Source organism: Talpa occidentalis, unplaced genomic scaffold (assembly GCF_014898055.3).
Source record: "Talpa occidentalis isolate TD23 unplaced genomic scaffold, MPIMG_talOcc4v2.1 talOcc4.8, whole genome shotgun sequence".
Taxonomy (NCBI): Eukaryota; Metazoa; Chordata; class Mammalia; order Eulipotyphla; family Talpidae; genus Talpa; species Talpa occidentalis.
The window spans coordinates 58759184-58774928 of NW_023605194.1; the positions used below are offsets into that span (position 1 = coordinate 58759184).

The 15745-nt window shown below is 34.0% G+C and overlaps 1 protein-coding gene across 3 annotated transcripts in view; it reads right to left on the bottom strand.

The window, feature by feature from the left end:
* Positions 1 to 15745, bottom strand: part of PRKG1 (protein kinase cGMP-dependent 1) — a 1331556-nt gene that overhangs the window by 46696 nt on the left and 1269115 nt on the right. The gene's annotated exons all lie outside the window — the stretch shown is intronic.

The window sequence follows — 15745 nt, forward strand, 5'->3', positions numbered from 1 at the left end:
ACAGTTTACTAGGTAAGCCTTCAACATTCCCCAATTTATAACCACGTTTCTAACTTTTAAAAAGTCAATTCTTGAGGCCGACTCATGAGACAGTAAAAGTAACAATTGGCTTTCATTATTGGCTAATTATGTAGAATCAACTCCATCTGATAAACCTCTGTAAATAAGGCTACCAGCCAATCCTAATGGCATTTTTAGACTTCTCTTATTAACTATGCAATCAAGAGATCAACATAGTAATTCAGAAGATGATTTACTGGAATGGAACATAAACAGCAAATGTGCATTTCTAGCATTCCAACTGGCTTACTACTTTTGGAAAATTAAAAAGCCATGCATTTAAAGGGTCAGTGGCAGAGTTCACTCAGACAGGTGTTTAAAAAGGACATAAGTTGGGATTAGATCTTGTGACAATTTGTATGTCATCAAGCATTTCCTGTGGGAGGTCTGGATAATCAAATTCTTAATGATATTGTATTAGAAAAAAATACTATGCACCTGCTGATTTAGAAATCCATTGTGCAAAAGGGTAAACTCTTACAAACTACTTTATAACATAACATTTTATGTTTTAAAGTATGGTATTATTACATAGAACCCTTGAAAATATCCCCTAATTCTTACATTTTGGACTTTCTGAAATTAGGCTGGAAAAATGCCTAAAGTGTCTTAAACAAGTGATCACAAAGAGAAGTGTTATGCACATCAGAACTACCTGAGCATCTTTCAAAAGCCACTTAATCTGTCCCCACAACAGACCCAGTGAATCAGAAATCTGGAGGCAGTACCCAAGTATCTATAGATTTTAAAGCTCTTGGGGATATTCTGAAGCCCAGTAAGAATTGAGAACCATAATTCGAATCTTTCTGAAGCCTCAAGAAATTTCAGAAACCATACAAGAATTTTAGGGTGCGTTAAAATGGTCTAAGAAAACAGTAGCCTCCAATGAGTCAGGGAGAGGGGATGATGCATTCATGCCAACAGTGTTGCTGCCTCTTACAACTTGACCTTGGTTCTGAGACCTGGTCCTGAACCCCTAGTAATGAACATTAGTTCTGTAGTGATTAATACAGCCTTAAAAAAAAAAAGCAACATTGCTGAAATAGATAAATGCAAAAGTTTTAAGGTAGTTACTTTGTGTTTATATTTCCACAGCAAAAAAAAAAAATCCTCTTGATTTATTTTGTTTATAGTTACTATCTGATTAATTACTGGTGGAATTTCAACTAATGACAAGGACATACGAAATCTCAGTTTAAACAGACCTTTTCCCTGTGCCACTACAATCTATTTAAATATAACTGACCCATACATAGGAGACACTAGTTATAAATTAAATCTTTCATATGTCTTGAAAAGAAATTGGTAACATTATAATCATACTTAGATAATCATTGCTAATCACTAATATTGCTAAGTGAATTTTTAAAACACTACATAAGTGACTAGTGTTTAGTGGGATACATTTTGAAAGTACCTTTATATAACTTATCTCCACTCTGTTCCTATTTATGTCAGGTCCTGATTCTTGGGGAAGTCAAAGAATATAGGAATATTACCACAGCAGTTTTTCTTTTCTAACCAAGAAAATGTTATTTGCTTAATATTTTACATGCATTTTTTTCTCATTTAAAATTACTTTTTATGGGCAAGAATCACATCTTTGTCACAAAGACTTGGCATGTATTTTAAACATGGAAATCACCACCTGCATAGGTCTATGTGAAAAAGTTAAACAGTGGATAATTTAGCTTCATCAGGTATCTGAAATTTTCTTGCTCATAACCTGGAGGACGAATTTCACTCCTTTTGAAGATAACTTTAATCCATCAATTACTTTCTACTTTCTTTAGAGTTGATAAAAATTTGAATGAGGAGGGGGGCTAAATTTAGTTAAGTAAATGACTTATTTCACATTCTTCTTTTGGCTGAAGGAGGTAAATGTGGAAACTGACATCCTAACTACTGTAGGGCCCTGAGACCAAGGACCCTGCAGCTGTATTTATGGAAGGCAAGATTACCAAATATGAAGGAAAATACATATCAGTAAGAAATACAGGTCTTGATATTTGGTTGCTTAACCTGGTAACTAAGGTCTTTATTAAAAAGATTATTAACATGAAGTATGAGGTGAAGCTATGACTCCTCTTCCAAGAGTGCAAATATTGACATACTCTCATAATTCCAGGGAGATTATGCCCCCCCCAAATATATTAGCAACATGAAAATAAGTGTACAACAAGAGAATAAGTTTGTTGGGTAAAGCAGATAATATATTATTTCACAAACATGTCTGACCATAAGATTCCACCTGGGGCTACAGTTAGAATCCACAGACAATTGCTAGGGTCTTCTTTCAATACTAAACTTTTAAGAACTGCTAAAAAGGAACAGAGTCACCTAGGTTTTTACCTCTTCTTTTAACTTCTTTTAACTTTTAACTTCAGCTAGTACATCAAAGGAGGTTCCAAAAGCAATGAAAGTTTACAGCTGCAGGTATAAAGGAAGACAACCAAGACATGCATATATATAGTCTAGGAGCAGAAAAATAATTCTGGAATGATTTCAACATTTCTTTCCTAAAACTGCATATCCATGCATCATTATTGTTCACTTTTCTTTGAAATTATAATGACCAGTAGTTTTTATTTTTTTTTCAATTCCTCCCAGTTTGAACAGCTTCTACAAAAACAAGAGAAATGAGGTATCCTTTACTATCGACCAAAATTTTGCTGTCATTGTTGCTGCCATATATGCATGAATCAATTGTGTCACAGAATTGATTGTGAATGTAACAGAATTCATTCTGTACATTGTGACTGACCATATCTCCTTATTTATTGGAAACCAAATATGATGACTCAACACAGGGCAAAAATGTATAGTACTAAAAATTTTATTCGACACCTTGATATAAAAGTAACAAATATTTAGCATTATTTTATAAAGCATACAATATTATGTGTATTTTTAAAGGGTGAAAGATCAAAAGGAAAGTAACAATCGATGGTTAAAAAAGCCAGTAAGAGCTAAAAGAATAAAAGATTAATGTGGTTCTGTTTTCTTTAGCCCACCTCATTTATAATCCAGATTAGCTTCAGAAGTCAACTGAAGAGTCTTCAAGAAAAATTAAAATTTTACATGTCATAATCTACAAGTCAGTTACCATAGCTTTGCTTGGTCTTATTTGCACTCAGGTGTATTTTTATTTCCCATTGAATTATTAGTACTTGGGGGAAATTACAGAAATATATTTCATAACTCATCTATAAGTTTCTTATGCCATCAAAAATAAATAAGTCAATCAGACAATGAATGTCTACACTGGACTTAAAAGGATACTGGCATTCAGACAAAAGCTCATGACTTGTGGTCCTGCCTCTGCCAATGATTTTGTACTTCCAAAGTTATGATTTCTTCAATGTTTAGACTTTTTGAGGAGTATCAATAAATGTACATTTAAGTAAATGAGAATGCATTTTTGGGTAGGTTAAATCAGAATCCTAGCTTACTTAAATGTTTAGTTAAATCCCTCTTTCATTTTTTATGTATTCAGAGTATTACAATATACAAATAACCAAAAATCTACAGAAACATTTTTAAAAAGAACTTTCAGAAAATGAACCTTAAGAACAAAACAGACATAATATGATACATTAAAAATAGAAGGTGGTTTACCTACTGAATAAACAATTTGGTATACAGAATTATATCCATTAATAATTCCTTACTTACAAAACGTGGTGCATTGAGTAATTTGTAGGTCTGGTAATGTAATTTTGGCTTAAACTACAGAGACTATTGCCTCCTTCTGCTACTTTAACTTTGTGAATGTGAAAAGAATTAATAAATACATGTCCTTATTCCCCTGGTTCTCAAATGCTTGAAATGACATATGCTTAACCACTAAAATAAAAAAGTCATTCTTAAATCTGTTACCAAGCCATCCATCATCTCTTTATTAATTACTTTGTTAAAAGTCTCACTGACAACTTCAAAAGTAGAAACTTTTGACTTCATTAGAAACAGAGGAAACCATTTCACAGTTTCATGTTTGTATAGGGAATTATTTTCTGTTGAAAGAATCATGTTTTTAAATAAGCATTTTACAGAGTCTCTCTTACTATACACTTTTAAAAAAATACCTTTAAACATAAGAAACTCCATTCCTAAAAGTCTAAACAAAAAGGGGTGATTTCTAATTTAAACATAAAGGGATGATTTATTTTACCATAAAACAGAGTAGTATAGATATTCTTCTTTTAGCAGTAGTGGTAATAACTTAAAGAAATAGAAGGTTTGAAAGTAACTTAAAGAATATAAAGCATTTCATTATGTCAATCTTCTCCAGAATGTATAATCTTTTCTTCAGTGAATTTGAAATAACATTTGTTTGTTCCCTCTATTTCTAAAATTCTCATTTTTGGAGACAAAGATTTCTTTTAGTATGTAGCCATGAAATAGTTCTACTTACTTTTCAAATACATCCTCTTGAGGACATATATCCAACAAGAATACAGAAGAAAATTGCATTTCTTATACTGACTGCATAATAAGAATGATAATGCAGATTTTCTGCATTAGAAGGCACCTTTTGTTCCAAGGACTCAATAATTTCTCAATTTTTCCTCCCTGATTCTCTGAGAAGATGGAAATAAAAATATTTGTTATCCCTATTTTGAACTGGCTAGGCCAGCTGTTGATAAGTGCTTGGCTTCAGCAGTTAAATAACAAAAGCATTAGAAATCTTGGATATATTTCATGTTATAGCATATGTACGCTTACTCCAGAAAAAAAAAAAAATCTTTTTAAGCAAGAAAGTAGAGAATCAAACAACTTTAGAGGTGCTTTTATCTCAAAGAAGCTTTTTATCTCAAAGTATTAAAATACTAAGAAATTTCAAAATCTGAACCACCACTATTGGGAGATTATCTAATCCAACCTCTACATTTCCAAAAGTAAATAAGCCCAGAGATGGTAAATGACTTAGTATTAAACTTAGAGCATTTTGACTTGCAGTCTGTACTGATACTGCCTTTGCAATTTTTACAATAATCTGACATTCAAAAAACAAAGTCCTATGTAAAAGTTGCAAAATACATTTGAGTACTGTGCTATTTACTACATATTCATTCATGGATGTGACTTGTAGCTAAGCTCATATGCCCTCTTGCCTATCATGTAGCAGGTTCATGTGTGTGTTCTAGTTTAAAGGACCCAAAATGAAAGTACATTGATGCTCAAAAGAGCTCTTTTAAATATTCAAACATCACAGCAGCATTTGTAAAAGATGAATGAGAATATGCCACTATTAGCTTGAAATGTACTGACCAATATGCATTTCTGATTATTCAATTCTGAAATAGCTTCTATATAGTTTGAAGGAAATTTTTTTAAGTTAGTCTTAATTGTAATTTAGTCAAAGAATCATTCAAAACATTGAACTGAGAACAGAAGGATTAGAAAGGATTTAATGAACACTAGGGGGTCAGCCTTTTTTTCTTTCTGGACTTAGAAATTTTGCTACTTTCCACTAGCTTTATGCTTCTCCTTTATCTCTAGAGGATTCTGTATGAACTTTAGAGACAGGAGGCTTAGGATGTGGTTATGTTCAGACTGAGTTAAAGAATGAAGGGAAAAAATGTAATGTGTAACAAAAAGAAAATGAGAAGACAAAAAGTCACATCCTCAGGCCTCTAAAAATCTGACAAAGGAAATTATCAGGAAGTTGGCCCAAACCAACCTGGTCAAGATAGTCCATAGTCCCTTTTCTATAAAATGAAGGGTTTGCATTAGACCTGTCTGTGAAATTCACTTGCAGCACAGTCATTTTGGGATTCCAAGAGGCCTGAGAGATATACTTTGCAAAAGCCCTGGTAACCATGGCTGTCTTCTTCCCCCACTGTGGTCACCCTTCCCATTCTGTTGTCCAATCCCTGACTCTTGAAGCACTTAATTGAGGAAATACTACCAGAGACTTTCACTTAAGGGAATTCAGCTCTTAGCTCCAGACTGAGGAGTCAGGAAGGAGACATTGAGTCATTAGCCAAGATGGCACTTGGGAATGGCACTTGGGAATGATATGATGTCCAAAACAGAATAATAAATACATTTCACCATAATCTATAATAGACCAGAGGACTATTCCCATCCCAGGATTTATATCAGAACTTAAATTTGAGTTTTAAACACATTTGATAGAATATTTGAACTTGGATTAGATTCAGAAATTAGTCTTTATAGCTGTTAAGTATCAGAGTTAATGATTACATGTAAATTTTAAAGTACTATTAGTGTAGTTTGATAGGTACATGTTATATGGTGTACAAGTAACACAGGGAACTGTGTTTCAAGTTCCAGACAACTGTTCCTAAATGTCACATGTATATCCAATATCTTATTTAAACTTCAATCTGACCAAAATCATATCTCCCTAGATTTAGACATTAGAAGATAATCAAGAACATTTTTTCTTTAAAAACTGTTAGTCTCTAATTTTCTTTCACAATTTTTTTGAGGTTTACAACACTATGTATGATTTAGAGGTATAGGATCACAACTTTCAGATGTATATTACCACACCATACCTACCACACCAAGACCATCAAGGTACCCACAGAGCTCCACCACAGACCACTGTGTCCCCTCTCCACTTTGGTCCCCCCCCTTGCCCTCTGGTACCCTCAATTCTACAGTCAGATGTCTAAAATATGTTATTGGTTTGATTTTATCTAACACTTTGTTTTGTTTCTCTATATTCCACATACAAGAAAAACATTTAAGTATTTGTCTTTTTCTTACTGGCTAATTTTGCTAAATATTATTCCCTCCTGTTCCATCCATGTTGTTGCAAAGGGGGAGAGCCTATCTTTTTTTTTTTTTTTTTTTTTTTTTTTTTTTTTTTTTAGTATCTTAGTAGTATTCCATTGTGTATATATACCACATCTTCCTAATCTACCATCTGTTTTGGAGCATTTGATTTGTTTCCATAACCTGGCTATTATAAATAGTGCTGCAATGAACATTGGAGTGCACATATCCCTTCAAATTAATGTATAGCATTCTTCAGTAGTTACCAGGAATTGGAATGGCTGGCTAAGGTAGATGCATTTTTAATATTCTGACATATCTCCATACTGTTTTTATAGGGGTTGGGCCAGCCCACATTCCCACCATCTGTTTATGAGAGTTGCTTTTCTTCATGTCCTCGCCAACACATGTTGCTTCAAGTCTTTCTGATGTGGGCCATTCTCATAGGTGTAAGGTGTTATCTCACTGTGCTTTTGATTTACATTTCTCTAATAAGCGATGATGAGCATTTTTCATGAGCCTGTTAGCTACCTGTATGTCTTCTTTTTAGAAGTGCCTATTTTGCTCTTCTGCCCATTTTCTGATAGGGTTATTTTTTTTTCTTAGTGTGGGTTGTATGAGTTCTTTGTGATTCTTTTCCTATGCAAAAAAAGCTTTAATTTTATCTAGTCCTAATTGTTTTATATTTTCTTTTGTTTCTCTTGCTGTTAAGAGATGAATGCAAAATGGCACTGTTGTAACAGAGTGCTTTGTCTAAGCTTTCTTTATATTTTATGGTTTCAGTTCTATATCCAAGACTCTTACCTAGAGTGAATTTGTTGCAGATGTAAAATAGTGGTCTAGATTCATCTTTTTTTGCAGTAGCTATTGAGTTTTCCTAACACCATTTATTGAGTTTCCTTTCTCCCATATATACTCTTGGCCCCTTTGTCACAGATAAACTGACAATATAAGTCAATAAATCCACATTTATTGGGCTCTTTTATTTATTTCTGGGCTCTAAATTCTATTCCATTGGTATGTGTGTCTGTTCATGTTCCAGCATCATACTGATTTGATTATTGTATCTTTGTAGTATATTGAGAAGACTGAAAGTGTGATACCACCATTCTTCCACATTTTTGTCAGGATTTCTTTGGCTATTTTTAGTAATGTTTGTTTTATTTCTTTGAAGAATGTCATTGCATTGAATCTGTATGTTGTCCTAGGTAAAATTACCATTTTAACAATTGCTTCCAATCCAGGAGCAGGGGCTATCTTTCCGTTCCTTTGTGTCCTCTTCTATTTCTTTTAACATGTCTAATAATAGTTTTCATTGCACAGTCACTTTACCTCCTTTGTTAAGTTTATTCCAAGCATTTAATTCTTTTTGATGCTTTTGGAAATGGTTGTTTTCTTGATGTTTTTCCTCTTCTAGCTCACTCTTCTAATATAGGAACGTAACTGATTTTTGCATGTTGATTTCATAACCTGCCATTTTGCTGAACTGATTTATTATTTCAGTTAGTTTCTAGTGGAGTCTTTAGGGTTTTCTATGTATATTATATCATCTGCAAATAATGAAGCTTTACTTCTTTTTCCCCATTTTAGATTCCATTTATATTCTTTGCTTGTCTTAACTGCTTTAGCTAGAACTTCAGTACTGTATTGAATAGCAGTAGTAGTGGTGAAAGTGTACATTCTGTCTTCTACCAGATCTTAGTAGAAAAGCTTCATTTTCAGCTCTGAGAATACTGTTAGCTGTGGTTTTGCCATATATGGCCTTTATTACATTGAGGTATAATCCATCCCTGTTTTTCAGGGTTTTTATTATAAATGGATGTTGAATCCAGTCAAATGCTTTCTGTGTCTATTGTTATCATGATTTTTATTTCTATTTGTTAATGTAGTGAAATACACTGAAGATTTTGAAATATCCTTAAATGCCCAGAATAAATTCAAGCATAATGTATAACCCTTTTAATTTGTTGAATTCAGTTTGCTAAGATTATGTTGAAGACTTGCTTTTAGTTTATCAGAAAAATTGGTCTGTTGTTTTTTTTGTTTTGTGTGTGTGTGTGTGTGTGTGTGTGTGTGTGTGATGTTCTTGGTAGATAGTGTTGGCCTCATAATGTGCTATGAAGCAATCACTAATGTTTTTGAAGAATTTTAGGAGGATAGATATTAATTTGTCTTTGAAAGTTTGTTAATACTCACTAGAGACTATCTGTGCCTAGGCCTTTGCTTGTAATTGGTCTGTTCAGACTTTATTTCTTCTTGATTCAGGCTGTGAGGATTGTAGATTGAAAAAAAAATCTGTATCTTCTAGGTTACTCAGCTCACATACAAATGTTCATAGTAATCTCTTACTCGAGCCTCTGTATTTCTGAGATGTCTATTATAATTTTTTTTTCATTTCTGATTCAGTTCATTTGATTTTTTTCCCCTTTTCTTTCTTTGGAAACCTCATTAGAGGTTTGTCTATATTTAGTTTTTCAAAGAAACGGTTCTTCATTTCATTGATCAGGAACTTTTGGATTTCTATTTCATTTATTTGGTCTTGATAATTTCATTCCTTCTACTTGCTTTTGGTTCTGTTTATCATTTCCTAATTCCTCAAATGAAAAAAATATTTGAAGTCTTTCGTATTTCTTGATGTAGGCCTGTATTATTGTACACTTCCATCATACTACTGATTTTGCTGTGACCCATAGATTCTGGAAAGTGGGTGTTTTCATTTTCACCTGTGTCAGGTATTTTTTTAATTTCTTCTTTGATTTCCTCATTAACCCAATAGTCATTGAGTGGTGTGGTGTTCAGTCTCTTTGATACCATTGTTATCAGAGAAGACACTTAATATTTCAATGTTCATGAATTTAATGATACTTACTGTATGGCCAGCATGTGATCTATCCTAGACAATGTTCTCTAAGCACTTAAAAAATGTGTAACCACTTTGGGGTGTGGTGTCCTATAAATGTCTGTTAGGCCCATGTTGTATAATATTTTTAAAGGCTGTTGTTTCCTTGTTTAATTTTTGTCTGGTTGATCTATCCATTGGTGAAAGTGGGGTGACGAAATCCCCTACCACTATTATGTGGCTGCCAATGTCTGCTTTCAGATTTGATAATAATTGGCTTATATTTTGATTGCCTTCATTTGGTGATTATCTATTGACTAGTGTTATGTTCCCTTACTCATTATAAGGCATCTATCTGTCTCTTGTACCTTCTTTTATTGGGAAGTCTATTTTATCTGATATCTTGCCTTTCTTTTAGGTACCATTAACTTGTAGGGTTGTTTACCATCCCTTTACTTTTAGCCCATGTTTATTTATGAAGCTATGAAGCATAAATGAGTCTCCTGGAGAAAGCAGAAGGTTGGATTTTGCTGTATGATCCAACCAGCCATACGCTGGCTGGTTGGCTGGTTACACTCTGCCTTTTGATGGTAAGTTCAGTCCTCTTACATTTAGAGTGATGATTATAAATGAAGATTTGCTACCACCATTTTGTCCTTAGGTTTTGGTTCTATTTCCTTGGTCGGGAGCATTCTTATCTAGTACTTACAAAGTCCATCTTCTGTTTGTCTGGGAAGGCCTTTATTTCTCCTTCATGTTTAATGGAGAATCTTACAGTATATTTGGCTGGCATTTTTTATCTTTAAGTTCTGAATACACCATTCTATTCCCTCCTTGCCCATAATGTCTTCTCAGCTATAAACCTGATTGGGGTATTTTATAATTTATCTGCTTTTCCACCCTAACCTTTGTCAATATCCTTTCATTGAACCCTTGGAGGGTTCACTATTGTGTCTTATATAGGCATTATTACATTTGGATAACCAGGTTATTTTTTTGTTCACTTTCATCAATTTGTATATGTAGCTACTTCCTGGGTTTGTGAAGATTTCCTCAGTTATTTCTTCCATTATGTTCTCTTGTCCCATCTCTCTCTCCCCCTTCTGGAATATCCATTCTCTTATTGCCTTTCTTCATAAAGATGGATAATTCTTGATGTTTTCTTCATATTTATTTCTCCTTCTGCCTGGATTCTATGTGCATTACCATCTTCATGGTCACTCAATGCGGTTTATTCTACTTCTAAAACTTTTCTCAGATTTTTTTTAAAACTCCTTGATTGAGTTTTTTTATACTCTGCATCACTATTTTCTTATTTCAAGTTTAAATTTTAACCTTCTAGTCATTAATTTTATTTCTTAGGACATCATTTGTTTTTCTGCATTTTCTTCTATAGAAGTTCTACTTTCCCAGTAACAGATGGTGCCTCTTTTTTTTTAAAAAAAGCTTTTCCTAGTTTGACATTTTGGATTTCTGTACCTGTTATGTTTAGGAGAATTGATCTGCAGTTGCTTAGTCAGGGGATGATCAAGGGGTTCAGTTACTGGATAAAGTTGGGGTGTGGGGGCTGGCTTGTGTTTGTGGTACCACTGATAGCCCTCCTCATTAGGTTTCCATATGTGTGTTTCTATAAATTTGTGCACTGCCAGCACTAGTTCCAAGGGGTTGTGGGAGGTGGAGTGCAGTAGCACCTGTCCTCTTCCCTGGAGACTCAGCTTGCCTGGCACACTCCAATTCCTCTGCACACATCTCTCCTCAGTCTAAGGTACACCTCCATACCACTCAGATCTCTCTTCCCTAGGGCTGCCAGTGAAACACACTCCAAGGCTTGCATGGAAGGCTCCAACCCTGGTTGCAGTCTCTAGACCTCTCTCTCCACCTACATTTTATTGTATGGAGTTGAAATTCCTCAGTTTTGCTTCTGGCAGATCAGTACAGGTCTTTGATGTACAACAGGTGCTTTTGTTTTGCCCCAAATCATAAGACCCTCCAGACCCACTGCCTTTCCTGGAAGTGAAGCAAAAAACCTGACACTATCTTTTCTGTACTTCAAATGATATAAGAATACTAGCCATTCTTGAAATTGGGAAACCATCAGTCTTTGGTTGTGATAGTTTCTCAGACTTTCCTTGACAATTTTGAGGAGTACTAATCAGGTGTTCTGTAGAATGGCCCTCAATTGGGGTTTATCTGATATGTTTTCTCATGACTTGTCTGGGGTTATGAGTTCTGTGGGTGGAAGACCATAGAGATAATTTGTCATTTTTATCATGTCACATCAGGTGTGCATACTGTCAATATGACAGAAAGCACACTTTGATTGTCTGGTTGAAATAGTCATTCTATAGTTTTTAACAATGCTCACACTTATAAAAACCAAAGTAACTATACAAAGGCATTGCACATTTCCACAGTGCTAAGGTTTCTTACCAGTAATTCAGAAAGGCAACAATAAAATACACTGGTTAGGCTAAGATGTAAGAACCTGGTGCTTTCCCATCCTAAGTAAATCACAGGAGTAAAGAAATAATGGTGTGAGGGAACAACTCACAGTCCTCAAATGATTGTTTCTTTTCTTTTCTACAAGTGTACTTATTACAATAATAATTTTTCTGAGTATACACTTCACATATATATCAAATATCACTTTAGCTGTACTGTTGGTCCAAATGAATTCCGATCTTGCCATAAACTGACCTTCCTTAGAGGCCAATATCAATAACTATTTTTTGTTTTTAACAATAATTTTTAAAGAAGATTACTCACTAATAGACTGTATATTTGAACAAATCCAGTCAGAATGCTAAACAAATTTTTCTAATAGTAAGTAGTAATACTGTCACTGTACATTAAAAAAAAATGATCTATTTGATTTTTCTTACCACTTCATTAAGCTCCTGGCTCTAAACATGTATATATTTTATTGAACAGTAATTTCTCCTTTTGAAAATGATTAGTAATAGAAGAGTGAAATAAGAGAAATTGGAAGGGGGCACACATTCCTATTATGGTTATTCTTATGTCACTTATTCTTTTCCAGTTAGAGTTGACCTTTTAGCTATGGTCTATGCTAAATCTCATTTTTGTGACCGCCCTTTCCTCATCCAACATACTACATTTTCTCTCAGGAATTAATATGTACTAAATTCCCATGGCATTGGTGGATTAATTTGATTTGCAAGACCTTTGCAAATAGATTGAGGCAAACACCCCCTTGACTTGTTGCATCTTTACCAGGTTTAACAATCTGGATGGATTCTCAGTCCATCATTACCCCCCTATAATGTTGCAGACAAAATTGCTGATAGAGAAAGAAAACTTTACTTCTGCTCCATTAAAAACAGAAAATTGCTGAGCTGGAGGTGGGAGCCTTAGAAACTTGTACTGTGTCTTACCACCTGTGAACAGGTGTCTGGTAAGGTTAACTAGAAAGAAAACTGGGGACTTAAAGGGTGGGGCTGCAGAGAGGATGCTTTTCCTTGAAGTTGGAAGCTAAAAGAGTGACTACAAATGACATTTCAATAGTAATGAAATTACTATTAGTAATAATAATAATAGTAATGAAATTACTGGGGACTTAAAGGGTGGGGCTGCAGAGAGGATGCGTTTCCTTGAAGTTGGAAGCTAAAGAGTGACTACGAATGACATTTCAATAGTAATTAAATTATACTATGGCACTATTTGCACAGATATCAATATATACATTGCCATATTGATAGTTGTTTCAGACACAAGATTCCTATAAATCTTTCTTGCTAAGTCTGGAACTGAAGCACCATGAGATGACTAGTACAACTGAATTACTCAGCTTATACAAAATTGACATTTTTTTCTTTTTAATTTGTGTTCCACCCTATTCACGGACCTGAAAAAAGACTCAAATCGATGTATCCTAATAAGACAAAATTTGAACTACTTTCATAAATACCATCACACAATTATTAATGTGAGAGTTATTTGCTACTTGGAAAGCAAAGATGCTAAAATGAATAATCATTACTGCAATTTTACATTTCAGTCTGCTAAAATTATAGTAATAGATCTTATATTTGCCTAGAAAACATTGATATAGAAGTAGGATTCAATTACTACTTGTCTACTCTTAAACACAATAACAGAGTATTGCTAGTCACTTTGTTTAGAGCGAAGTCCTTTTTTGAGGGACAGAGTAAATAAGATTAGTTATCTAAATTAAGAGTGATCAAGAATCTGCTGAGAAACCAAAGACTCTTCAACATGAAATTTTAGTGCTAGGAAGGAAGATTATTTTCCAGCTCCAGCCTCCTTGAAATATATTGATAAATATAGCTAGTTCTTCAATAGCAACCCCCTATTATCTAAACCATTAAAGAATGAGGTATGCAGAAAGATTATTGACATTTACCCCACCTAATTACCACAGATTTCTCTCATGCTGTTTTTTAAAAAAGTAATTAGAGAATCAATACTTCTAGACTGGGTTATCTTCTTCCAAACCATTTAAGACATAATTTATTTAACATAGTAGAGCTTTCAGAGGATGACCCCAGGTTATCATTTTGAATAATCAATTACTGTGTTGTTACTTCCACTTAACATGACACAAATAAAGCATCTATAGTATAATATGGGTTATTAGGTATTCAGTTATTGTTAGCTCTTGACACAGTAAGAGTCTGTCTTACCTCTCATTTCTGACCCAAATTTATTTTCTGTAAGCTATAAAGTCATATAGCTATGTTTGTTAAAGTTGTGCCTATATTTATACACAGTGAATATACCTAAGGAGGCAATATTATATAATGGTTAAAGTATAATCAATGGAGCCAGTGTGCTTTGGATAAATTCCAGCTCCATTATGCATTGATTATGAGTTGTAACAAGCTACTTGATTCCTCTGTGTCTCAGTTTAATGGGCATGCTAACTAAACCAACTCCATTGGGTTATGGTAAATACTAAATATCCTAATATTAACATGTGAAACAAAGCTATAAGAATAATAGTTAATTATTATTCATATAATTAGTATCATTACTATAGTTAATATAAAATTATTATAAAAGATGATACAGCTTTTGTTATATAAGGTACTGTTCCTTTTAAGCAAACTAAATGTAAATGGGATGTTACTACATAGATATACAAATGTGTCATAAAGGTGACATTTTGTTCTTTTTCTAATGTACAATTTCTTCATTGAGAATGTTCTAGTACAATAAACATAATCTCGGGAAAATGAGCAAATCAGCCCTGTGTACCACTCCCTGAGGGAATGCCTACTCAGTGACTGAAAGCTAAATTACATTGTCGTATTTCAAAAAATATTCTTACTGGGTTTTGAGGCAATCCACCTTCTTTTATCTTTGTACTGCTGCTGTATAATGCAATTAATCCTATGTTTTCACCATTGATATTTAATTGAGTACTATCAAATGAATGGACTAAACTGAAAACAATGGGATATGAGATGAATGAAGCATGGGGTTTCCAGTCTATTCTATATTCTTAAGAGGAGAGTAGGTGAGGGTTTCCTTTTTGGAATTTAAATTTAATATACTTTGCAAAACTCTACAGGGTATTATTACTCTAAGGAAACACGGTATTTATGAGCCATCACGTGGACGAAAGGAAAGCACAAAGTCTGATGTTGCTTCAGTTTAAGATCCTTACCTTCAACTATTCCCTGAGCTTGTGGGACACAGACGATACATCACCATGCTCTTAGCCAGTCAGGCAATAGACAGAGTCAGGCAACGACCCACCACCGTAATCCAGAGCCTGGAAATGCCTGCAACAGAGTCTCGAGAGGCATTCATAGAAAGTCTGAAGCTGTCCTCTCTAAGGGCGAATCCTTGCCAAAAAGCCACTCAGTGACCCAATCCTACAAACAGACCCCTGTCCCATTTTCTAGGGCATATGCAGTATGAGTCACTTCTTAAAGCCACTGTGGAGGCAGTTCTTTCAGAAACGTGACAAAAACCTAGTCAAGTGGCAGAGGCACAAGGATCTTATTGATTCCTTCAGTAATATGCAGGTGAAACTGCAGATGCCTTATTCTAACCAGAGATTTATAAGTGTGCCTTTTAGAAGACAGAATTTAAAATCTTTTATTTTCT